This window comes from Oncorhynchus nerka, linkage group LG26 (assembly GCF_034236695.1).
Source record: "Oncorhynchus nerka isolate Pitt River linkage group LG26, Oner_Uvic_2.0, whole genome shotgun sequence".
NCBI classification, from domain to species: Eukaryota; Metazoa; Chordata; class Actinopteri; order Salmoniformes; family Salmonidae; genus Oncorhynchus; species Oncorhynchus nerka.
Genome location: NC_088421.1, coordinates 54206026 through 54216736, shown reverse-complemented (window position 1 = coordinate 54216736; position 10711 = coordinate 54206026). Strand labels below are relative to the sequence as shown.

The 10711-nt window shown below is 56.3% G+C and overlaps 1 pseudogene; it reads right to left on the bottom strand.

The window, feature by feature from the left end:
• Nucleotides 1-4625: 4625 nt before the first annotated feature.
• LOC135564923 (trinucleotide repeat-containing gene 18 protein-like) overlaps nt 4626-10711 on the bottom strand; it is a 151269-nt pseudogene continuing 145183 nt past the window's right edge.

The following is a 10711-nucleotide window of genomic DNA, read 5'->3' as shown; positions in this document are numbered from 1 at the left end:
ACACAACACCCTCCCCTCCCTGCCTTGGGCAGCAGAGGCTTCCTCAGCCAGTTAGGAAGACCCTCCCCTCCCTGCCTTGGGCAGCAGAGGCTTCCTCAGCCAGTTAGGAAGACCCTCCCCTCCCTGCCTTGGGCAGCAGAGGCTTCCTCAGCCAGTTAGGAAGACACAACACCCTCCCCTCCCTGCCTTGGGCAGCAGAGGCTTCCTCAGCCAGTTAGGAACACCCTCCCCTCCCTGCCTTGGGCAGCAGAGGCTTCCTCAGCCAGTTAGGAAGACACAACACCCTCCCCTCCCTGCCTTGGGCAGCAGAGGCTTCCTCAGCCAGTTAGGAAGACCCTCCCCTCCCTGCCTTGGGCAGCAGAGGCTTCCTCAGCCAGTTAGAAGACAAACCTTTTCCCTTCTCCTCCTCTTCCTGGGCAGACCCTCCCCCTCCTCCCTCCTGCCTTGGGAGCCTTCCTCAGCCAGTTAGGAAGACACAACACCCTCCCCTCCCTGCCTTGGGCAGCAGAGGCTTCCTCAGCCAGTTAGGAAGACCCTCCCCTCCCTGCCTTGGGCAGCAGAGGCTTCCTCAGCCAGTTAGGAAGACCCTCCCCTCCCTGCCTTGGGCAGCAGAGGCTTCCTCAGCCAGTTAGGAAGACCCTCCCCTCCCTGCCTTGGACAGCAGAGGCTTCCTCAGCCAGTTAGGAAGACACAACACCCTCCCCTCCCTGCCTTGGGCAGCAGAGGCTTCCTCAGCCAGTTAGGAAGACCCTCCCCTCCCTGCCTTGGGCAGCAGAGGCTTCCTCAGCCAGTTAGGAAGACACAACACCCTCCCCTCCCTGCCTTGGGCAGTAGAGGCTTCCTCAGCCAGTTAGAAGACCCTCCCCTCCCTGCCTTGGGCAGAAGAGGCTTCCTCAGCCAGTTAGAAGACACAGGGGGCAGCCCTCCCCTCCCTGCCTTGGGCAGCAGAGGCTTCCTCAGCCAGTTAGGGACACAACACCCTCCCCTCCCTGCCTTGGGCAGCAGAGGCTTCAGCCAGTTAGGAAGACCCTCCCCTCCCTGCCTTGGGCAGCAGAGGCTTCCTCAGCCAGTTAGGAAGACACAACACCCTCCCCTCCCTGCCTTGGGCAGTAGAGGCTTCCTCAGCCAGTTAGGAAGACCACTCCCCTCCCTGCCTTGGGCAGCAGAGGCTTCCTCCAGGGGGCAGCCAGTTAGGAAGACCCTCCCCTCCCTGCCCAGTGGGCAGCAGAGGCTTCCCAGCCAGTTAGATGGGGACCCTCCCCTCCCTGCCTTGGGCAGCAGAGGCTTCCTCAGCCAGTTAGGAAGACACAACACCCTCCCTCCCTGCAGATAGAGGGGGGCAGCAGAGGCTTCCTCAGCCAGTTAGGAACACCCTCCCCCTCCTTGGGCACCAGAGGGTGCCTTGGGGGACAGCAGAGGCTTCCTCAGCCAGTTAGGAAGACACAACACCCTCCCCTCCCCATGCCTTGGGCAGCAGAGGCTCCTCCTCCCTGCCTTGGGCATCCAGTTAGGAAGACCCTCCCCTCCCTGCCTTGGGCAGCAGAGGCTTCCTCAGCCAGTTAGGAAGACCCTCCCCTCCCTGCCTTGGGCAGCAGAGGCTTCCTCAGCCAGTTAGGAAGACCCTCCCCTCCCTGCCTTGGACAGCAGAGGCTTCCTCAGCCAGTTAGGAAGACACAACACCCTCCCCTCCCTGCCTTGGGCAGCAGAGGCTTCCTCAGCCAGTTAGGAAGACACAACACCCTCCCCTCCCTGCCTTGGGCAGCAGAGGCTTCCTCAGCCGGTTAGGAAGACCCTCCCCTCCCTGGGCAGCAGAGGCTTCCTCAGCCAGTTAGGAAGACCCTCCCCTCCCTGCCTTGGGCAGCAGAGGCTTCCTCAGCCGGTTAGGAAGACCCTACCCTCCCTGCCTTGGGCAGCAGAGGCTTCCTCAGCCGGTTAGGAAGACCCTCCCCTCCCTGCCTTGGGCAGCAGAGGCTTCCTCAGCCGGTTAGGAAGACCCTACCCTCCCTGCCTTGGGCAGCAGAGGCTTCCTCAGCCAGTTAGGAAGACACAACACCCTCCCCTCCATTCCCTGCTCCGTCTCTGACAGTAATGTGCTGTCGGCCAATAGGACGCCTCTGTTCGCTTGAACTCAGCCAATCAGAATGGTCTCTGCTGACACACCCACAGAGCAGATGGGTGAGAGAGACTGAGCTGCTCTTCCTAACCTCCTGCCAAATGTATGACCATATTAGAGAGACATATTTCCCTCAGATTACACAGACCCACAAACAAACCCAATGTTGATCAACTCCCATATCTACTGGGTGAAATTCCACAGTGTGACGTCACAGCAGCAAGATGTGTGACCTGTTGCCACGAGAACAGGGCAACCAGTGAAGAACAAACACCATTGTAAATACAACCCATATTTATGTTTATTTTCCCTTTTGTACTTTAACTATTTGTACATCGTTACAACACTGTATATAGAGATAATGACATTTGTAATGTCTCTACACTTTTAGAACTTCTGTGAGTGTAATGTTCACTGTTCATTTTTTATTATCTATTTCACTTGCTTTGGCAATGTTAACATATGTTTCCCATGACAATAAAGAGCAATGTTAACATATGTTTCCCATGACAATAAAGAGCAATGTTAACATATGTTTCCCATGACAATAAAGAGCAATGTTAACATATGTTTCCCATGACAATAAAGAGCAACGTTAACATATGTTTCCCATGACAATAAAGCCCCTTGAATTAAACTGACAGAGGAGAGAGAGAGAAATTGAAAGGTGTGTGAGTGAGCAAGGAGGGTGTGTGTGTGTGTGTGTGAGTGAGTGAGCAAGGAGGGTGTGTGTGTGTGTGTGTGTGTGAGTGAGTGAGCAAGGAGGGTGTGTGTGAGTGTGTGAGTGAGTGTTTAGCATGGAGACCCTAAGAGGAAAACTCTCCTCCATTTTAAAAACAGGAACCAGCTTCATTACTGACACAAAATGGAGTCCAGCTGAACACGGTTTCTCCTTCTGGAGGGGGTTCCCCCGGTAACTGGGCCGCTGCTCGGGGACAGGACTCTCCTCCATTTTAAAAACAGGAACCAGCTTCATTACTGACACAAAATGGAGTCCAGCTGAACACGGTTTCTCCTTCTGGAGGGGGTTCCCCCGGTAACTGGGCCGCTGCTCGGGGACAGGACATCGTTCGGCACTGCACAGCACTTGAGGACAAATGTTAATGTGAAAGATACCTGAAATACAATAGGATTGATCGGCTAATGATCTAGTAGGTCTGATAAGACAGGAGACATAATTCAGGAGACGACAATCGATAGATGTATCTCTTTATTGATCAACTATAAAATATTGATCTACTAAATGGATATCGGGAGAAACACTGATTAAGTTGATTGCTTCAGTAAAATATGAAACAAACCCTTTTCCCTCCTCCTCCCCTCCTCTTCCTCCACCTCCCTCCTCTTCCTCCTCCTCCATCTCTCCCCCTCGGCTCAAAGACATTTACAAAACAAACGTTTAGAATTTTCTAAATAATATTTCCCCCCCGTACAGAGATGCTCATGGGGTGTGTCGGGACGGAGAAAACAAATGAAAACCCCAACTGGGGGAGGATAAACCGGGGGCAGATAGATGGGGACCAGGGAGGGAAGATAGATGGGGACCAGGGGGCAACATAGATGGGGACCAGGGGGAAGATAGAAGATAGATGGGGACCAGGGAGGGGAAGATAGATGGGGACCAGGGGGAAGATAGATGGGGACCAGGGAGGGAAGATAGATGGGGACCAGGGGGCAGATAGATGGGGACCAGGGGGGAAGATAGATGGGGGGGCACAACAGGGGGAAGATAGATAGGGGACCAGGGGGAAGATAGATGGGGACAGGGGGGAAGATAGATGGGGACCAGGGGGAAGAAAGATGGGGACCAGGGGGAAGATAGATGGGGACCAGGGGGAAGATAGATGGGGACCAGGGGGGCAGATAGATGGGGACCAGGGGGCAGATAGACGGGGGGCACCAGGGGGACAGATAGAACAACAAATGGGGACCAGGGGGACAGATAGATGGGGACCACGGGGGGGACAGATAGATGGGGACCAGGGGGGCAGATAGATGGGGACCAGGGGGGCAGATAGATGGGGACCAGGGGGGGGGGGGAATAAGAGTGTGTTCACTCCAGAGAAACACTGATAATATCTCTAAACATCAGATCATCAGAACCCTGTTAACACCAGCAGGGTGATAAGGTCATGGGGGAGTAGGCGGGACCAGACAGGACAGGCACCAATCAGAACACAGGACTGTAATCCCCACCCCCATTGTTGGGATTGTCAGCAGGTCTCTCTCTCTCTCGTAATACGTCTGTCAGATAGACAAACCTCCTCTCGTCAAAACTACTGTGACTCACTCCAGCCAGGAGGATGTCTTCCCTGGTAAATAAAATCACTTCCTGTTGTCTTCCCTGGTAAATAAAATCACTTCCTGTCTTTTATATATATATCTATGAGTGTTAGAACTATTGTATGTATTTACAGGTAGAAGTCTGGGTGTGTGTTTATAGAGAAGATCCTTGTGTTTCAAGAGTTTCTGAATACGGTCCGTCGTCTCTCTCAGGTGGTCTTCGTCTGTAGTCTCTCTCTCTCAGGTGGTCTTCGTTCGTAGTCTCTCTCTCTCAGGTGGTCTTCGTTCGTAGTCTCTCTCTCTCAGGTGGTCTTCGTTCGTTATGAGCTGAATAAGGTCTGTAGTCTCTCTCTCTCAGGTGGTCTTCGTCTGTAGTCTCTCTCAGGTGGTCTTCGTTCGTTATGAGCTGAATAAGGTCTGTAGTCTCTCTCTCTCAGGTGGTCTTCGTTCGTTATGAGCTGAATACGGTCTGTAGTCTCTCTCTCTCAGGTGGTCTTCGTTCGTTATGAGCTGAATAAGGTCTGTAGTCTCTCTCTCTCAGGTGGTCTTCGTTCGTTATGAGCTGAATAAGGTCTGTAGTCTCTCTCTCTCAGGTGGTCTTCGTTCGTTATGAGCTGAATAAGGTCTGTAGTCTCTCTCTCTCAGGTGGTCTTCGTTCGTTATGAGCTGAATAAGGTCTGTAGTCTCTCTCTCTCAGGTGGTCTTCGTTCGTTATGAGCTGAATAAGGTCTGTAGTCTCTCTCAGGTGGTCTTCGTTCGTTATGAGCTGAATAAGGTCTGTAGTCTCTCTCTCTCAGGTGGTCTTCGTTCGTTGGATCAAACGTTATGAGTTGACCGGATCGACCTTGGCGTTGGTCGGGTCAAGGTCAGGGTCTGGTGTCGTTAGCGTGTCGTTCATCAGATGATGGGGACTCCGTCCGTGTTGTAGATCATACCCGTGGTGGGTTCGTATGTCCCGGCCAGGTAGTACAGGTCTTGGCTGTCGGCGTAGCGACGCGTCAGAGTCATGGTTTCGTACTCCGACACGCTGACCACCAGACACTTGTGGCTGACCGTCTGGACGTCGTTCTCATCGCTGTGGGACGACTGGTACAGAGCCCGCTGCAGGGACACGTTAACAACAAATACACACGTTAACAACAAATAGGGTGTGTGTGGGGGTAGGGTGTGGCAGGGTTGTGTGGGGGTAATGTGGCAGGGTGTGTTAATAGGGTGTGGCAGGGTGTGTGTGGGGGTAGGGTGTGGCAGGGTGTGTGTGGGGGTAAATGGGGGTAGGGTGTGGCAGGGTGTGTGTGGGGGTAGGGTGTGGCAGGGTGTGTGTGGGGGTAGGGTGTGGCAGGGTGTGTGTGGGGGTAGGGTGTGTGTGGGGGGAGTAGGGTGTGGCAGGGTGTGTGTGGGGGGGGGTAGGGTGTGTGTGGGGGTAGGGTGTGTGGCAGGGTGTGTGTGGGGGTAGGGTGTGTGTGGGGGTAGGGTGTGGCAGGGTGTGGGGGGGTAGGGTGTGGCAGGGTGTGTGTGGGGGTAGAGTGTGTGTGGGGGTAGGGTGTGTGTGTGGGGGGGTAGGGTGTGGCAGGGTGTGTGTGGGGGTAGGGTGTGGCAGGGTGTGTGTGGGGGTAGGGTGTGTGTGGGGGTAGGGTGTGGCAGGGTGTGTGTGGGGGTAGGGTGTGGCAGGGTGTGTGTGGGGGTAGGGTGTGGCAGGGTGTGTGTGGGGGTAGGGTGTGTGTGGGGTAGGGTGTGTGTGGGGGTAGGGTGTGGCAGGGTGTGTGTGGGGGTAGGGTGTGGCAGGGTGTGTGTGGGGGTAGGGTGTGGCAGGGTTTGTGTGGGGGTAGGGTGTGTGCAGGGTGTGTGTGGGGGTAGGGTGTGTGTGGGGGTGTGTGGTAGGATGTGTGTGGGGGTAGGGTGTGTTTGGGGGTGTGGTGTGTAGGTTGTGTTTAGGGGTTTAGTGTGGTAGGGTGTGTTTGGGGGTGTGTGTGTGGGGTAGGGTGTGGCAGGGTGTGTGTGGGGGTAGGGTGTGTGTGGGGGGTAGGTGTGTGGGGGTAGGGTGTGTTTGGGGTGGGTGTGGTAGGTTGTGTTTGGGGTGTAGTGTGGTAGGGTGTGTTTGGGGGTGTGGTAGGGTGTGTGGGGGGTGTGGGTTTGGTAGGGTGTGTGTGGGGTGTGGCAGGGTTTGTGTGGGGGTAGGGTGTGGGGGGGTGTGTGTGGGGGTAGGGTGTGTGTGGGGGTGTGTGGTAGGATGTGTGGGGGCAGGGTGTGTGTGGGGGTAGGGTGTGTGTGGGGTAGGGTGTGGCAGGGTGTGTGTGGGGGTAGGGTGTGTGTGGGAGGGTAGGGTGTGGCAGGGTGTGTGTGTGTGTGGGGGTGTGTGGTAGGGTGTGTGTGTGGGGGTAGGGTGTGTTTGGGGTGTGGTGTGGTAGGTTGTGTTTGGGGTGTAGTGTGGTAGGGTGTGTTTGGGGGTGTGGTAGGGTGTGTGTGGGGGGTGTGGTGTGGTAGGGTGTGTGTGGGGTGTGGTAGGGTGTGTGTGGTGTGGTAGGGTGTGTGTGTGGTGTGGTAGGGTGTGTGTGTGTGGTGTGTTGGGGTGTGTTGGGGTGTGGTAGTGTGTGGGGGTGGTAGGGTGTGTGTGGGGGTGTGTAGGGTGTGGTAGGGTGTATGTGTGTGTGTGGTAGGGTGTGGTAGGGTGTGTGTGTGGTTTGGTAGGGTGTGTGTGTGGTGTGGTAGGGTGTGTGTGTAGTGTGGTAGGGTGTGGTAGGGTGTGTGTGTGGTGTGGTAGGCCGTGGTAGGGTGTGTGTGGGGTGTGGTAGGGTGTGTGTGTGGTGTGGTAGGGTGTGTAGTGTGGTGTGGTAGGGTGTGTAATGTGGTGTGGTAGGGTGTGTAGTGTGGTGTGGTAGGGTGTGGTAGGGTGTATGTGTGTGTGTGGTAGGGTGTGTGTGTGGTGTGTGTGTGTGGTAGGGTGTGGGTGTGGTGTGGTAGGGTGTGGTAGGGTGTATGTGTGTGTGGTAGGGTGTGGTAGCGTGTATGTGTGTGTGTGGTAGGGTGTGGTAGGGTGTGTGTGATAGGGCGTGGTAGGGTGTATGTGTGTGTGGTAGGGTGTGTGTGTGGTGTGTGTGTGTGTGTGGTGTGGTAGGGTGTATGTGTGTGTGTGGTAGGGTGTGTGTGTGGTAGGGTGTGTGGGTGGTGTGTGTGTGTGGTGTGGTAGGGTGTGGTGTGGTAGGGTGTATGTGTGTGTGTGGTAGGGTGTGGTAGGGTGTGTGTGTGGTGTGGTAGGGTGTGTGTGTGGGTGTGGTAGAGTGTGGTAGGATGTGTGTGTGGTGTGGTAGAGTGTGTAGGATGTGTGTGTGGTGTGGTAGGGTGTGTGTGTAGTGTGGTAGGGTGTGGTAGGGTGTGGCAGGGTGTGTGTGTGTAGGGTGTGGTAGGTAGGGTGTGGTAGGGTGTGTGTGGTAGGGTGTGTGTGGTAGGGTGTGGTAGGGTGTGTGTAGTGTGGTAGGGCGTGGTAGGGTGTGTGTGTGGTGTGGTAGGGTGTGTGTGTGGTGTGGTAGGGTGTGTGTGGTGTGGTAGGGTGTGGCAGGGTGTGTGTGGGGTAGGGTGTGTGTGGGGGTAGGGTGTGTGTGGGGTGTGTGTGTAGGATGTGTGGGGGTAGGGTGTGTTTTGGGGGTGTGGTGTGGGGGTAGGGTGTGGCAGGGGTGTGTGTGGGGGTAGGATGTGGCAGGGGGTGTGTGGGGGGGTAGGGTGTGGCAGGGTGTGTGTGGGGGTAGGGTGTGTGGCAGGGTGTGGTAGGGTGTGGCAGGGTGTGTGTGGGGAGTAGGGTGTGTGTGGGGGTGTGTGGTAGGGTGTGTGTGGGGGTAGGGTGTGTTTGGGGGTGTAGTGTGGTAGGGTGTGTTTGGGGGTGTGGTGTGGTAGGTTGTGTTTGGGGGTGTGGTAGGGTGTGTGTGTGGGGGTGTGGTAGGGTGTGTGTGGTGTGGTAGGGTGTGTGTGTGGTGTGGTAGGGTGTGTGTTGGGGTGTGTGTGTGGTGTGGTAGGGTGTGTGTGTGGTGTGGTAGGGTGTGTGTGTGGTGAGGGTAGGGTGTGTGGGTGTGGTAGGGTGTGTGTGGTGTGGTAGGGTGTGTGTGTGGTGTGGTAGGGTGTGTGTGGGGGTGTGTAGGGTGTGGTAGGGTGTATGTGTGTGTGTGGTAGGGTGTGTGTGTGTGGTTTGGTAGGGTGTGTGTGTGGTGTGGTAGGGTGTGTGTGTAGTGTGGTAGGGTGTGGTAGGGTGTGTGTGTGGTGTGGTAGGCCGTGGTAGGGTGTGTGTGTGGTGTGGTAGGGTGTGTGTGTGGTGTGGTAGGGTGTGTAGTGTGGTGTGGTAGGGTGTGTAATGTGGTGTGGTGTGGTAGGGTGTGTAATGTGGTGTGGTAGGGTGTGTGTGGTAGGGTGTGTGTGTGGTGTGTGTGTGGTAGCGTGTGGTAGGGTGTGTGGTAGCGTGTGGTAGGGTGTGTGTGGTGTGGTAGGGTGTATGTATGTGTGTGGTAGGGTGTGGTAGGGTGTATGTATGTGTGTGGTAGGGTGTGGTAGGGTGTATGTGTGTGTGTGGTAGGGTGTGGTAGGGTGTGTGTGGTAGGGCGTGTAGTAGGGTGTGTGTGGTAGGGTGTGGTAGGGTGTATGTGTGTGTGTGGTAGGGTGTGTGTGTGGTAGGGTGTGTGTGTGGTGTGTGTGTGGTTTGGTAGGGTGTGTGTGGTGTGGTAGGGTGTGGTAGGATGTATGTGTGTGTGTGGTAGGGTGTGTGTGTGTGGTGTGGTAGGGTGTGTGTGTGGTGTGGTAGGGCGTGGTAGGGTGTGGTAGGGTGTATGTGTGTGTGTTGTAGGGTGTGTAGGGTGTGTGTGTGGTGTGGTAGGGGTGTGTGTGTGGTGTGGTAGAGTGTGGTAGGATGTGTGTGTGGTGTGGTAGGGTGTGTGTGTGGTGTGGTAGGTGTGTGTAGTGTGGTAGGGTGTGGCAGGGTGTGGTAGGGTGTGGCAGGGTGTGTGTGTGGTAGGGTGTGGTAGGGTGTGTGTGGTAGGGTGTGTGTGTAGTGTGGTAGGGTGTGGGTGTGGTGTGGCAGGGCGTGGTAGGGTGTGTGTGTGATGTGGTAGGGTGTGTGTGGTAGGTGTGGTAGGGTGTGTGTGGTAGGGTGTGGGTGGTAGGGTGTGTGTGGTAGGGTGTGGTAGGGTGTGTGTGGTAGGGTGTGTGTGGTAGGGTGTGGTAGGGTCTCACCTCCATGAAGTCTTTCCTCTGATTAGAGGAGAGCAGAGATGAAGGAAGAGACTGACCAGACATCTGATCCCAGTTCTAGAAGGAGAGAGATGGGGGAGGGAGAGAGAGATGGGGAGAGAGAGAGAGAGATGGGGAGAGAGAGAGATGGAGAGAGAGAGAGAGAGATGGAGAGAGAGAGAGGGGAGATGGAGAGAGAGAGAGATGGGGAGAGAGAGAGAGAGAGAGATGGGGGGAGGGAGAGAGAGAGATGGGGAGAGAGAGAGAGAGATGGGGAGAGAGAGAGAGAGATGGGGAGGAGAGAGAGATGGGGAGAGAGAGAGATGGGGAGGAGAGAGAGATGGGGAGGGAGAGAGAGAGGGGAGGAGAGAGAGAGATGGGGGGGGAGGGGAGGAGATGGGGAGAGAGAAGATGGGGAGGGAGAGACGGGGGAGAGATGGAGGGAGAGGGGAGAGAGAGGGGAGAGATGGAGGGAGATGGGGAGAGAGAGGGGGGGAGAGAGAGAGAGATGGGGAGAGAGAGAGAGATGGGGAGAGAGAGAGAGAGATGGGGGAGATGGGGAGGGAGAGACGGGGGAGAGATGGGGGGGGAGGGAGAGAGATGGGGGGAGAGAGAGATGGGGAGAGAGAGATGAGATGATGGGGAGAGAGAGGGGGAGAGAGAGATGGGGAGAGAGAGAGAGATGGGGGAGAGAGAGAGAGAGATGGGGGAGAGAGAGAGAGATGGGGGAGGGAGAGACGGGGGAGGAGAGACGGGGGGGGGAGAGATGGAGGGGAGGGAGATGGGGGAGAGAGAGATGGGGAGGGAGTGAGAGATGGGGAGGGGGAGGGAGATGGGGGAGGGAGAGATGGGGAGAGAGAGAGAGATGGGGAGGGAGTGAGAGATGGGGAGGGAGTGAGAGATGGGGAGAGATGGGGTGAGAGAGAGATGGGGGAGGGAGTGAGAGATGGGGAGGAGTGAGGAGATGGGGAGGGAGTGAGAGATGGGGAGGGAGTGAGAGATGGGGAGGGGAGGGAGAGGGGAGGGAGAGAGATGGGGAGAGAGAGATGATGGGGAGGGGAGTGAGAGATGGGGAGGGAGTGAGAGATGGGGAGGGGGAGGGAGACGGGG